A 15,545-nucleotide genomic window follows, 5' to 3' on the forward strand; every position below is an offset into this window, starting at 1 on the left:
ACATGAGACAGTTACTGAGCCATTTCCTTTCCCTAAAACCAATTTTCAGTTAATTTTTCCTGGCGTTAATTATTTTGCACGAGTAGCACGTGAGGTTGGCCATGAGCTGTTCGCTTGTTAACCCGTTGGTACGATAGCTGACACCGCGGATCTGGCCGTGGCGAATGGTTTCATAAGCCCGGTGCAGGTATCACCTTTCAAAAAATTGGACGACTGTAGTACGAGGAGATGATCCCCGGCAAGCGTATGCGATATGTCTACTGCAAACTGACTGCTTCGCTCAAGAGGCCGTACTTGGAAACCTGAGTGAAAATTAATTTTTTGAAGCTCATCGGCAATAGCTCCGTGCAGCCAGTGTGCGGGGAATGTGCCTAGTTGTCCAGTTGAGGTTAGCATAATTATTACCCACTGATTGAATCGGCAGCTGTAGTTATGCTCTTTCGCCTAACAGGCTGCCAATCAATCATCCTCTTCAGAATGGTCATTATCAACAGAATGATCGATTCTTTCCAATGTGATCATGACCATGAGCGGGCATGCAGAGCCCCGCGATCAAAAATGCGCATGCACGTAGCGAGCATTTATAGCTGGCTGGGAGCGGCCAAGTTTTACGCCTTGTGGCTTGTTCACACAGCGAGCGTTTTCTTGAGTTATCTGAGAAGTGCCTAACCCCATCCTAGGTCGCTTGGCAAATTTCGAAAATGGAAAAGTGCAAGATCCTACCTGGGAGGGGTCAGTTCCAGGCACGTTTTCCGAAGAAAGAACTTAGTAGTTGGAGACAGGGATCACTGCAACCACTTGGCTGGAATCTTCATCCGTCATGCTTGCTTCGGCGTCAAGCACAGCGACAGGTTGCGCCGCGTTATCTGTGCCGCTGCGGAGCGATGTTGCCGCGGCGTTTTGCGGAGGCAGCCCGGGAACCATGTTGGCGGCATAGGGGTATAGGCTTATCTGATGTATAGGGATGATTCCCTGGGGTAGTCTTCGACGCGGAAGCGTCGAAACCTTGTCTACAAGGGGCGAGGAACACGATGGTGGTGGTCCATTTATTTTTGGGACCCTAGCCCAGAAAACGTCAGGGCCAAAAAGCGCCAAAAAGCCGAAGCGGTGCGAACGCGCATCTGGTCGAGAGGGCTGCTTGAAGCGCCCCCCAAGAAATTATTTAATGAGCTGACTTACGCCCACAAAGAACTGAACACGGCTGCAGCGATAGTAACAAACGTGGTCGACAGTCATCGAAGAACAAAATCCCCACCGTTATCAGCCACGCTCAATTTAAAGCTGACGAAGAACTATGGAGATAAGGTGCGGGAATCACCCACGATAATTTCGGGCAACATATCTAACCAGTTGTGTGCAGCTGCAAACATTCCAGATAAGTCTGGTAGCAACTCTTGTAACATACAAAGTGATAAAGCCGTGTGCCGGCGGCTTTGAGCATGAAAAATAGACATTACAATGCTTTGCGGCAATACTCAGGTTCTTGAGTGATATTCGAAGAACGCTGCTCATTGAAGAGAAGTTATTGATGTAATCAAACAAAAGTACGAGAGTCTCATTGCACTAAAGAAACAAGAAATTTCAAGGAATGCATACAGTACCGGAAACTGTGTATTTGAAATTGGATATCAGAGAGTAAAGAGAATTCATTCAAGAAGATGAAAAAAAAATATGCCGCCATCATCTGGGAGACGAAGAAACGAGCGTTAGCTGTTTGGTAGCGGAATATATCGTGCATGCGATGTACTACCACGTGATTAGGCTACTTTTCCATGCCTCACTGCGAGTGGAGTGGGCGCCTACCGCCTTGAGGTTGGATATTTTTTACCGATTTGGGCCAAAAAGTTTTTCGACTCTTTGGAGGGCGATTTTTCCTTACCTCAAGGCGGTAGGTGCGCGGTCGCCGCGAGGTATGCAATTGTGAGCTGCCGAGTGCTGACGTCACGGCCGCCATGTTAAGCCTAACCATAACTAAATATTAACCTAATTGGGCGATATTGGTGACTAACGTGTTCTACTCATCTAGATGATTCCAAATATCTAATTCGTTTTATGATGGTCTCATTAATTACTGAGTTACAAGCGAGTAAACATAGTCATGTGAGTAGTTAATTATGACGTCACAAAACCAGTCACCTTACCAATCAATCACCAATTCGATATACTAATGACGTCACAAATCAATCGCCAATTGGGTGGCTATATCGATTTACTATGGGGGCCGCCATCTTGGAGGTGGTAACAGACCCCAAGAAATCGAGAAACGTGATGAATAAGAGCTAACGCTCTTAAAAATGGAACCCGTTCCGAAACTATGATGAGAGGATGGAAGAGAGTTTTCAGGGCATTTCATACCACATGCAGAATATGCACGGACAACTGATTCAGAGATTAGACAGGGTGATAGACATTTTAAAGGCCTGAAAAAAGCAGATGGAAACTGTAAATACCTATTCAGGGCACAATATGCTACACGGACACAAGAAAGGCCGTACAATAGATGTACACGTACTTCAAAAAACAGGGTAAACGGCCCTGAGTCCGCACATACGCTGTGGTAAACAAGCTTCATAACTAGTATGGGAGAGGTAGGCGCACCATTCTCTCTCGGTTCCCCGTGATAAACCCTGTCGTCCATCGGTGCAGAAACACCATTACTCGCAAGTTCCACATTAACGGGGTAAACTGCGCGGTGCCTCTGGAAACACTACGCGGCGAGGCAACGCCTCCTCCAGACTATATACATACATGGTTGTGTCAATAACGACGCGTTCAAAGAAACACCACCTTGATGCGGTGCACCTGAAGAGCAAACGTATGCGACAGCAACTGCCGCAGAGCACGCGCAACGGCATACTCCAATAATTAATGGTGCTGGGTATCGATAGCGTCCCAATTCAGCCACCGCGACGTTGACACAACGCCCCAGTCCGCAAGCTCTCCCTAGTTGGAACGAGATTCCACATTCTTCGCAATTGAAAATTCCTAACCTGAGGTGGTAAGAGGCCAGAGGCAAAGTGTTTCCGCCCTCTTTGTGATTATTTCCTATTCTGGCCTTGATCTAGTTCAAGCACTGCCACTGCTTCTCCAGTCCTAGCGCCCGGCGTTGCCCGGATCGTTCACATCCGGGTACTAGTCCCTCCAGAACCTCATAAAACTTGTAACTACCTTATATAAAGCCTGCGGCCGCTCTGCTTGTGGCTCCGTATAACGATGCGAGCAAAACACTTGAAATACCGAACAAGTACAGCTCGATATTCCGGCCCCTTACGACTCTTTTGGTGCGAAAACACTTTTCCGATGGGTAAACCACGAGCCAGCTCTTGCGATGTTTGTGGGTTTGTGTCAAGTGAAATAAATAAATAAAACTAAATAAAATTATTATTATTAGATTAGAATATAAGATAGATTAATATTACATAGATAAATATTAGATAGATTAGAACTTGCGGCGACGCGAACGGATCAGATTCGCCGGCCACTGCGCGAGAGCACTATAGGATATCGCCTTAGTCGAACACGCCTCGTGTGAAGCTGAGTGCCTCGTGTTAAAGTACAATACACACTCGCGCTGTGCAAATCACATCATCTTCTTCATCCACTAATACTACTATCAAACTAATATTAGTGCTTTGAGCTTTTTTTAAAGCGAAATTTATTGCCCCAGGGCATCAATGATGGGTGAAGGTGAGATGAATGATGTAGTAGAGATTAAAGGAATGGAAAAAGGCTAGCTGATTTGATGAAGTCCAGTAGAGAACGATGGTACGGTCCCTGCGTGCAGGCAATGTATGAAGCAGGGTTGCTTGGTGAAAGACCCGCTACCATCAGGTGCCGGATCCTTGTAGGCTTGAGAGCTGAGCAGTCCCACAGTAAGTGATGAATGTCGGCTTCAATGTCCTCATGTTTACACATCGGACACCCTGGCCGAGGAAACAAATCTCGGTACTGAGGCCACTTCCGAGTGACGGCTGGTGTGAGGGCAACCCTGACCCGGATCCTCCTAAGCGCAACCCCCTCTGCACGGGTAAGACCGCGGGGGAGGGTTACCAGAGTGGCTTGTTGGGCGAGTTGGTTTACCAGCGCTGTGTGTGTGTGTCTGTATCTTTCAGTCCGTGTCTTTTGAGCGCAGGTATATTTTCAAGAGGGTTACCGCACACGGAGGGATGAGAGCACGTGTGCGGCGCCGAAGGAGTTCCTTTCTTGATGAAAGGAGGGTAAAACTGTCCAACTGAAGGGGCCGAGGCGGTGAAGAGTTTGGATTCGCAAGGCGGGTCGCTAAATCTGCCAGGCTTTGATAGGTCAGCAGATCCCGTGGCACCCACTAAATAGGTACTGGCTGCGGGATGCGTGCCGCGAGCCGGTGGATGTCCTGACATATCGTTGGACAGCGGCTAACACGTCGTAGCAACCGGACAACTTGAAGGGCGCCAGTGCGGGTGACAACGTGGGCCGCAGGGAGCATATATAGTTATGTCGGCCACGGAGCAGAGTGCTTCTTGAACTCCAACGAGCTCAGCACAAAAGGACGAAGGGGGTTCCGTAAGCTGAAACCAAGAGGTTTGATTCAGGGCAGGTCTACACGGGCAGTAGATAGCTGTTGTTGCTTTGCAGTCTTGTATGCTTGCGTCCACGTAGACAACAATGGATCCTTCAGGCAGGCAAACATCTTGTTCCTCAGATTTCTGGCGAAGCAACGATGCCGAATTAGCAGATGTTGGCCGGCGATTATCTGTTGGCTTGTTGTCGCTGAGCTGTACAAACTTCCATAGGGGAAGAACTGACGTTGGCGGCTGAAGAATGGAGTGTGACGTTGCATAAGTCCTCAGTGCATGCGTGGAGTGCGATAGAATGGCCTTATGGCAGCGCGCTTCATGGCGCTGCTGCACCAACTCATCAATGGTATTGAGCTGCGCATTATCTTGTAAAGCTATGACCGGTGTGATGCGTGGAAGGCACGTAATGGTCCTCATAGCCTCTCGGTTCACGGCTTCAAGGCGATCTCATTGGGCTCTCGTAAGATGTTGAAACTGGGCTTGATAAACAATACGTGGCTGCAGAACTGCCCTCACCAATTGCCGTACAACGAACGAGCCTGTGCCACCAGTTTTAGGGGCAATTCTTCTAACCAACTCAAAAGTCTGAATAGCTTGCCTTTTTGCCTGAGAAAGCCATGCAGTCGCTGATCCTGATTGGTGAATCATTAAGCCAAGTATTTTTACACTCGGACTTTCCTGTAGTGGGGTGCCTGATGGACAAAGACGGATAGGACTTGCAGCAAGTTTACGGCGTCCCCAGCGGTTGGCGACTGACGTGTATGTTGTTTTATGCACGGATAGCTGAAGTTTTTTTTTTGAGCGTTTAGCCCCTTTTCTTTTTTTTTATTGGCTTTAAGCCCGGTAAAGCGTTGATGGTCTGGGCTCCCTCTCTCTTTCATTTATGTTTTTGTATTTTTTAGAGGACCAATAAAAAGGTAAAAAGGGCAGCCTCCTGAGTACGGAGATGAGTACCGTGATGTCGTCAGCGTACTGAAGAAATTTTATGTCACGGATGTCATGTAAGCGCCAAGCCAGCGGGATGAAAGCAATATTAAAGAACGCCAGCGACAATACTGATCCCTGGGGCACGCTGGAGAGAGGAACAAATGATCCGACCGCTTCGTCGCTGAGGCGTATTGCAAATTTTCTGCCTTCCAAAAATGATTCCACAAAACTACGCACTCTCAAAGGGAGATGAAGCATGTCAATGGAGTTCAGAATGGCTTCATGACTGATGTTGTCATATGCCTTTTCAACGTCCATTGCTAAAACGATACGCGCATTGCGGCTGCGGGTAGATGACAAAACTGCAGATGCCAAGACAGCCAGCCCGTCCCCTGTGCCAATATATTGACGAAAGCCGATTTGAGCGGGGTGATAAAAACCGTGCTGCTCTAGCCACCATGACAATCGTGTGGCTAGCATTTTCTCCGCCAGCTTGCACAGCGTAGGAGTTAAGGAGATAGGTCACAAGTTTGCAAGGTCCGTCGGAGGCTTTCCTGATTTCAGGATAGGAATCACGACAGCGGATTTCCAGCTATCGGGCACGACGCCATCCAACCATACTTTGTTTATGGTGTCTAGTAGTTGAGGGAGTGCAGCGCTACTCAGGTTCTTGTATACCTCGTACTGAATACTTTCCGGGCCGGGCGCTGTTTTCCGTTTCGCATCATCTATTGCAGCCAGCAACTCAGGCATAGAGAATTGACACGCAATTCCATCTACGTCGACATCAGACGGCATTTGATATACATGCGCTGTGATGCCTGCCATATTTAAAGTGGCGGATGAAGAAGGCACAGCATCGTATTTTGGGAAAAACTTTCGCGCTGCTTCTTTGGCGAAATCATCTGGCGACAAGTTAGCCGCGAAGCATGCGGTTGCTGCTGCGTCAGTCGAACGGCGACCGCGTTCCATTGTACGGAATGCTCGCCAGAGAGAGGCATTCGAGGATTTGGCAGAAAATTGTTCGCACCACGCACGCCACTGCCGTCGAGAGAAGTCGCGTTCCTATTTGCGTGCCTTAGCTGTAAGATAGTGCAATCGCGTACGTGCCTGCGACGTATAGGATCTCGCGTAGCAGCCAGCTCAGCTTGACGGCGTGCCGCCCACAAGTTAAGGAGGCCGAGGTCTGGTGCCGGTCGACCAACATCAGTCCAGGTGGTAGTTGTAGCACTATTGAGCGCTGTTTGTATGCGCTCAACAAGGATTGGCGAAGAATCTGAGGAGATTGTCCATACAGGAGCGAAAACTGTCCCAGTTGATCACAGAACATTTGTAGCGTAAAGGTCGGAAATGTGAGGTGAAGAGCGATGATGATAGGGTGATGATCACTTCCCCAGCAGTCTGGTTCCATGTGCCAGGAGGGAGTACCCGGACGTGACCACCACGTCAAGTCTGGAGCATAGGAAGCACTGCGAGTTTGACGCACTGGCCGTGTCGCTGTCCCAGGATGGTTGAGCAGCACAAATTAGGCATCCGTGAAGGCGTCCCGCACACGCCTGCCACGAGGGCTCGAAGTGGGGTACCCCCAATCCTGGTGAGGGGCGTTAAAGTCGCCTCCAACTAAAATCGGACGCCCGGGATACTGCCGACGGACAGTTGTTAACCAGCCAAGTTTAATACGGGAGGAAGCACCACCGGCTGGTCTAACGTAAAATGAAACGACCACAACGGATCCCTTCTTAAATTTTGCAGCCACTGCCACTACCTCTTGATACGACGTGCACCAGTTTTCGAGAGGTGGTGGTGGTGGTAGTGGTTTTATTAAAAATAATAGTAAAAAGGAAGGAAAAGATTTTTGCTAGCCCCGGCATCTGCCATCGATACTGAAGCACCTGAGCTGGGGCAGCGGAAATAAAGGACAGCAGGCAGAATGGAGAAATGAAATGAAAGAGGTGAGGGGACAGGAATAGAGGACAGGGGGAGAAGTAATATGTACAAACTATTTACACAATAAGAAATGTGTCCAGGTTGTGCGCGTGATTAGTTCATTTTAGAGGAATTAAATCACACACGCGCACAGCACTGTGTAGGTTACAACTGGAGTGGGGCGTCCAGTTATTAATCGTTCAAGGTAGAACTCGCGGAGCATTCGGTCACTGCGTGTAACTACCTGACGGAGAACAGACGGGACGTCAAGCCCGTGTGTTCGAGGAATGCACAGAGGCTCACCAAAGTTCGCTCACGAGTGCGCGCACTGCCCTGCGGCCACAATAGCGTCTTGATGGAGTCTGGTAGTATGCCCTGCGCCCTATAGGCCGCGAGCATATCGCGACGAGCATCGGCGAACGCGGAGCAGCGAAGGAGCAGATGTTCTAGTGTTTCCACTGCACCGCACCCGTCACAAACATCACTCGTCGCGATTCCGTGACGAACCCGTCGTTCCCCGGGCCACACGCAGCCAATGCGCGCGCGGAGGATCATTGCACGTTGTGACCGTGTAAGTGCGCGACAGCCGGTGACACTGTCGATGCGCTCACCTCCCGCGATGCGTGGGTCGGGGTGCTGCTTTCGGAGATGGTCGTGAATGGCCGCACGCACGTCCTCCAGCGCAAGGGGCAGATCGCTGGCAGGTAGTTGGTGTGCAGCGGTCGCGAGGTCGTCAGCTTCTTCGTTGCCGGCGATGCCGCAGTGACCGGGTACCCACTGTGCACGCACGACACAACCTCTCTGCGCGAGGCGCTCGATGCGCGAGCGAATTTCCCGCACTAGTGGGGTACCGCGGCCGTTAGATTGCAGGCGGCTGAGGGCGGTGCGGGAGTCGCACAGCAGAGCACTCCTGGGCGGCGGAGGGCCGAGGGTGAGCAGCAGGTCCAGCCCGAGCCGGATCCCCATCAACTCCGCCGTGGTGGAGGAGCCCAGGAAGGCTGCGTGTTGCTGGCTGTGCAGTCGCAGGGCGGGGATGGTGGCCGCCGCAGCAAGGGAGCAGCTGTCGCGGGCCACTGAGCCGTCGGTGTACACGAGGAGATGGTCCTGGAGCTCCTCGTGTATGACGGCTCTGGCCAGTTGCTGCACAGCGCAGAGGGTTGTGCTCCGCTTTCCCGCGATGCCGACGATCTCTCGCTGTACCTCCGAGGCAGCAGGCCAGGGCGCGCAGGAGCCGTAGGGGGGTGGGCCTTGTGTCAATTGCTCATACTCGAGCAGCGCCGCGCCCATTCGTGAGCGCGGGTGCGAGCTCATACGCTGCAGCAGCGAGCCGCCGTCCGGTGCGCGGTGAAGCCGGTCGATGTGATTCAGTGGGCGTACATGCAAAAATGTGATTCCACATACACCGCCGCCTTTTCCCGGTGGAGCAGCAGTTTGTACACGACGGTCTATCATTGAAGGAGACATGTAGACACTGAAGCCTGGAATCGATGGCAAGGCGTTTGTTTCCAGTAGCAACATGGCTGTGAGCTATCTGGCGGTAGTGACAGAGGGATGTGCGCCGCTTGCGTTGGCGCGGACAATGTTGTGTCAGAAACACGGCACTAGAGCAGTACGCGTTGTCGTTGACAACATTGTTGCAGGAACGCGGCACTGGAGCATAGGCCGCCGGCGTACATTGGGTAAATTGGCAGAGACGATGAAAAAGTTGACGCGCATAACTAGCTCCCTGGTTCAGTGGACACCTTAGTCGCGCTTTCAGGCACGTGGCTGTGGTGTCCACCTGCAAAAACCTGAGCTTCTGCACAGTAATTCGTGCCGAGCAGTGCTAAACCACCGGTCATTTTTGACAGCGAGAACCCTTGCAGAAACATGCATGATTGCAGTCTTAAGCACCCCCCCCCCCCGCCGCCCTCCCGTCTCTGTTATCAGGATCAGCAAGGGACGAGCAGCCAAGGCAGCAGGCTTTCCATCCCACAAAAAAAGCGGCCAACAAGCGCTGACAACTTCCTTGAAATATGACGAAGTCTAGGGGCAATGCGCGCGGCATAGAAATCATATACCGTTGCACAAAACGTATCATGTACTGTCCATCCGACTTCACATTAAACCACTTACAAAACACACATTGGCGACAACTTCAAACGAACGCATTCCCTTACCCTGGTTTGCCCACTTGTTCCACCCCACCCACTTGCCTTCATACTGTACCACCTGCGGAGCCAGCGCCCCCACAATCTATCAATACATCTGGGCACGCCCAAATCCCATCTGTGTACCGCCCATTCATAAGCCACCCCAACCATCTGAGGGCCCACCCTACTGTCCACACGAATCGGTGGGCAGCGCAGGCTGATTAACAGGGCTAGGATGGAGGGGATGGTCAGCGGGCTCTTGGACTGCGAAGCGCTCCCGGGAAAGTTTCTCTTTGTAATTAAAGTTTATCCTCCTCCACCTCTGCATACGTATTTAACAAGAGCCTCTTTGCTTCCTGGCCCTACGGGGCTGGGATCTAGGTGCTCTCATCAATATGGCAATGGCGCCTTGTCACCGGCTGTATCTTTTGCTAAACCGTCTTCGTCGCTTCTGATGTCACGGCTGTTGAGACGCGCGTCTTGCTTTCAATCTTTCCTCTCCTATCTCTTTTAACTCTCCTACTTTCTGCACGTGGCAGCGATTGTGGCTCAGCTTGAGCCAGTGGGCAGGCCTGTGCACTTTCCTTTCCATTCTTCCAGCAGTCGCAACAGCAACAGGAACAACAACAACAACACGCAACGTCAATTCGTGTGAATAATCTGAGTCGAAGGCAGCCTGAGCGCGTACAAGTGCTTCATCCCACACACTAGGATTCCTGGCGGGTAAAAAAACTCTCCTACTGCTTACACAAAGGGTACATCTCGTGGCAAGGCGTCAACAAATGAACCAAAGGCGAAGTCGCAACTTTTTTGGGGGGTAAAGTTGAGTGCCAGAGAGCTGAGCATGTTGATCTAAGATGGCCAAGAAACCATTCAAGCTTTCCACATAATGAAATGTGATCTGCGTACGCAGAAATGCACACGCTTTCTTGCTGCCGTGGGTGGGAAGCCTCGAATCATGCTGTCCCACTCAACCGACTGCAAAAGAGGCTCAAGAGACAGAATGAACAATGCAGGCGACAATGGGCAACCCTGCCACTACACCTCGTGTCTCTGGGAACTGTAAGCATATCCTCCCGTTCACTCAGAGATGGCTGAACAGGCCTGCTTAAAGAACCCTCAGAGTATTCACAAAGTTTCCACTTAATCCCGTACATACCAGAACAGTGAAAAGGTGGTGTGCTCTACTCTAGAAAGCCTTCCACTGACCCGCAGAACCAAAGACGCCACTAATGCCTCAGATATCACACAGTCAAAGGCGTCTCACATTATAAGTAAGCGATATTACAGGTTAACAGGTTACTTCTAAGTGTTCGCCGAGCAAAAACTAAATATAAACTAAAAATGATGCTGCAATACACTAATTAGTGGTTTTCGCCGTTGTACATATGCTTTACCACCTGTCAAGTAAACCATAATTTCACTTGTAACTGCTGTATTTTTTGCACGGATTTCAGGTATTTTATGCCATTTTGGTTTCCTGTCTATTTTTATTTTGCCTCTGTACTAATTCAATATTCTGTAATTTGGATGTGTTTGCGCGGTTCCGCTGCCTGTCGGGTTCTGCCACTCAATCCTTATGAGGCTTTGGCAGGCCGGATTTTCTGTACTTTTTTTAAAACATTTGGCGCCCCCCCCCCACAATAAATTACTATTACTGCTATATTAATATTACAGCCGATTTTTCTTACTTGTGCAAACGCGAAGTAGGCTAAACGCCAAGTAAGCTAATCGGCTGTAATTATTATATCGCTGACGTTAACGCGAGACTCCTTGGTGGTGGTGGAAACATTCATTGGCAATATTACAGGGGTTGGGGGCGGAGCCCCCTATATGGCACTTGGTAGCCCTCTCCGTGTAGAGAGGGCCCCCTTACAAAGCAAATGATAATCCTTGGAGGGCTATCCTTGAGAGAGCGCTAGTAATGATCTTGCGCTGGTCCCGATCGGAAGTGCTGGTGAGTAGGCACTCCTAGTAATCTAGGGACACCTCTGGTGCGGGAGGATGCGGGAGTGAGGGGAAGGTGAGCATATGTGTAGAAAGCCTCCAGGTTTGCCATAGAGCTTGCGGGTGGAAGGAAACTGATCAGGAAAGTGGGCATGGAGGAGGATGGGGTATGGGGTTGTGCGCGCTTATAGCCTGTGTGATTGTGAGAGTCGGGGCAGGGGGAGCGCATGCTCTCCTATTTTCGTGGTAGTATGTAAGGATGCTCCGAAAGGACAGCAGGCACTCCCCAGCATCCGAGAACGACCATTCCTCCCCAGCCCGGAAAGTGTGACCTTGGGCCAGGGAGTGAGCCTCCTCGTTACCAGGAAGGCCCGCATGCGCGGGTGTCCACTAAGGGTGATGGATTGTCTGGGTTGCCAAGAACGCAAAATGCGGCGGGTGGTTGGGGACACTGTGCCTTTGGCAAAGTTAAGGACAGCTGTTTTAGAGTCCGTGGTGGTTTTGCTGGCGGGCGTGGAGGTCATGGCTAGCGCAATGGCTGCCTCCTCTGCCTCAGTTTTTGAGTTGGTGAGAATTGAGCCAGCGGGGAGGAGTTTTGCGTGATTGTTTGCGACAAGTACTTTGCGATGGCCGATTGAATAGGTGGCCGCGTCGACATAGGCTACACTGTGGTCTACTGCAAATTGTCTGTGAAAGGCTTGCGCCCTGGCAGTTGTGCGGTTCCCGTCCCTTTCTGGGTACATGCTTTTAGGGAGGGGGCTACTAGAATTTTGGATCGAATTGCAAGGGGAGGGTGCCTCCCGATGGGAGTCCATTGGCGATATGTGTAGAGAAGAGACTAGTGCGCGACCTGCTGGTGTGCGTGAGAGGCTGGCCGTCTGGGCTGTGTGCGACACCCAACTAAGTTCTTCATAGGTGTTATGGGCTCCAATCTTGAGTAGGCGCAGAGCTCTTTCGTGCAACTCTGGACTAGGGCGTTTACTCGATCGCGTTCTTTACTAGCGATTGGTAGGTAGAGCAGAGCGTACGTGGCTCTGCTAGTAACGTATCCACGGGTAAGGTGAAGGGTGTTTCTTTCCTTAAGGCCTGTTCTCTGATGTGCGACACGACGGATGAGTCGAGTAGTTTATTGAGCATGAGCCTGGATGACTTTGATTACATATCCATGAGCTCCATGGGAATAGAGCGTCATTTCTAACACTGATTTGTGTTACTAAGAGAATGGGCTGTGTGCAGAGTGTCAGAGTGATAGGTGGGCTCTCAGGGTTAGTGGATTTGGGCCTGTAGAGAAAGAGTTGGGATTTAGAGGGTGAGCGGGATAAGCCTCTCCTTTGCATGTGTATCAATAGTGTAAAAGGCTGTCTGGAGATTGGTCTCTATGGCGGCGTCACTGCCTCGGCATGCCCAGACAATGATGTCATTCGCATAGAGACTGAAATGTATGTCTGGAATTTGAGAGAGTTGTCAGGGAAAAGGAATGAGAGCAATGTTAAAAAGGATCGGGGAAAGGACTGCTCCTTGAGGGGCTCCCCGAGCACCGAGCTGGATGTTTGGGAGTGTACGCAGAAGTAATGGCAGAGCTTCAGAACACAGATACCTCCTCAGCTCCCGGACGCGAGACGCATTTGCCTGTGTGATATCCAAAGCATTCAGTGGCGTCTTTGTTTTTGCGGATGATTCGAAAGCTTTTTAGAGTAGATCACGGCTACCTTTTCACTGTTCTGATTTGTTTGGACTTACACGCCACACTGGCTCCGTGGTAAGGGCGCTAGGCTAAAGAGCCGGAGTTGCCGGGTTCGAACCCGGCCGCGGCGGCAGCGTTTCGATGGAAGCTAAATGCAAGAGGCGCCCGTGGGCGATGTCAGTGCGCGTAAAAGATCCCCAGGTGGTCGAAATTATTCCGGAGACGACCACTGCTGCACATGTTTTTTCTTCCACTCCCTCCTCTATCCCTTAACTTACGGCGCGGTTCATGCGTCCACCGAGATATGTGAGACAGTTACTGCGCCCTTTACTTCTCTCAAACAAATTTTCAATTTTCAATTGGCAAAATGAGAAGTATGCGCGCCAGCACACCGCGTTTCATTTCGCTTTCGGTTCGAGGCTATGGTTCCAAGGTCAGACTTCAGGCTAAGATCAGCGGAATTAGTGATTGGACACCTTAGTGGCAGAAAAATCATAATGAAAATTGGTTTTTGAGGAAAGGAAATGGCGCAGTATCTGTCTCACATCTCGGCGGACACCTGAACCGCACCGCAAGGGAAAGAATAAACGAGGAGTGAAAGAAGAAAGGAAGAAAGAGGTACCGTAGTGGAGGGCTCCGGAATAATTTCGACCACCTGGGATCTTTAACGTGCCCTAACATCACACAGCACACGGGCTGCTGCGGGTCCTATACGGACCCAAGATATTTAACTTATTTTTGGAGTATGGCGGGGTGCCTGAAGCACTCCGGCACGGGTTGCCCCGGTATTGCACTACCTCCGGGATCGTGCCGGGTTATAATAGCCCGCGTCTTTTCTTTCTATCCTTGCACTTCTATCTTTCAACTCTCCTACTTTCAGCACGTGGCAGCGATAGTCGTTCGGCTTGAGCCAGTGGGCAGGCCCGTGCACATTCCTTTTCATTCTTCCTGCCAACAACAACAACAACAGCCTTTGCGTCTAGCCTAGCTTCATCATCGAAACGCAGCCGTCGCGTTCGGGTTCGAACCCGGGAACTACGGATCAGTAGCCGAGCGCCCTAACCACTGAGCCACCGCGGCGGGTCCGAAAAAAATTGTAAATAAAAAAAATTTGAAATTGGTTTTTGGAGAAAGGAAATGGCGCGGTATCTGTCTCACATCTCGGCTGACACCTGAACCGCGCCGTAAGGGAAGGAATAAAAGAGGGAGTGAAAGAAGAAAGGAAGAAAGGGGGGGGGGCGTAGTGAAGTTCTCCAGAATAATTTTGACCAACTGGGGATCTTTAACGTGCCCTGACATCGCACAGCCCACGAGCGCCTTTTGCGTTTCGCCTCCATCGAAACGCGGTAGCCGCGGTCGGGTTCAGACCCGTGTACTTTGTATCAGTAGCCGAGCACGCTAACCACCATCGTGGCGGGTACAGCGATAGCGCCACATGAGGCACACACAATGACAGGAGCCAGTCTTGCCGTTTTAATGCGTTAGCATTAGAACCCGGATGCTGGGAAAAATATCCGCGATGTCCGTCCGTCTTGGCAGGCGGCAACATGGAGAGAGGAAAATCCCCTCCCCTTTCAAGAGAGAGGGCGTGGGAGAGGGAAGGCGAAGAGAGAGTGTGAGGCGATGTGTTGCTGGTGGGGAAGAGTGGTTAGGGGTTACGGCGTACCTGCTCGCACGGTCTAAGCCCGCCAGCGGCCACGGATGCTCTGTACGGTCCGGCAGGAAGACTAATGTTAAAGCATACTCTGCCGCACCAACAGCATTGATCTTCTATAGTTCTTTTTCTGCATTTTCTGTGCCCTTCTTTCCTTTTGCTCAGTCTTCAAAATGCGTTAACCATCATGAGATTTTGTCCTTGCAGAGCTGTGCTGATGGACCGGCCGCCAGTGGAAGTTATACTTGGCGACGTATAACGCTGGAATCTTATCCTGTGAGACTAGCCTGTTGCAGCGTTGTTCAAGTAAATAGCAAGCATTAAATGGGACGTATGTGTTTAGGTTGAGTGCGGTTAGAAGGAAAGATTAAGTATTCAGTGTGTTAATTTGCGCCCACCTACTATACTACCGTGGTTTAGCGGACAGGCGAGAGCTAAGTTCGGGATTCCTCACATACGAGGATATAGCTGGTAACATACGAGTATACACATTCTACAGCATTACGGAGGGGCTGGTGGTTTTCGTAATTAAGATTAATAAAAGTAAGTATGAATTGGAAGCGTTACAGGACTACGCGTCCAGTCATGATGACGAGATATCCAAAAGTTCTATGAAGACGTTCAGATAGAGAATGTGCAAAGTAAAAACGCAGTAGAATTCATAGATAGGCAACTGAGTGTCAGGCTAGGCAAGATGGAGGTTGGAGATCAAGTCTTGG

The sequence above is a fragment of the Amblyomma americanum genome, chromosome 3 (genome assembly GCF_052857255.1).
Source record: "Amblyomma americanum isolate KBUSLIRL-KWMA chromosome 3, ASM5285725v1, whole genome shotgun sequence".
Lineage (NCBI taxonomy): Eukaryota > Metazoa > Arthropoda > Arachnida > Ixodida > Ixodidae > Amblyomma > Amblyomma americanum.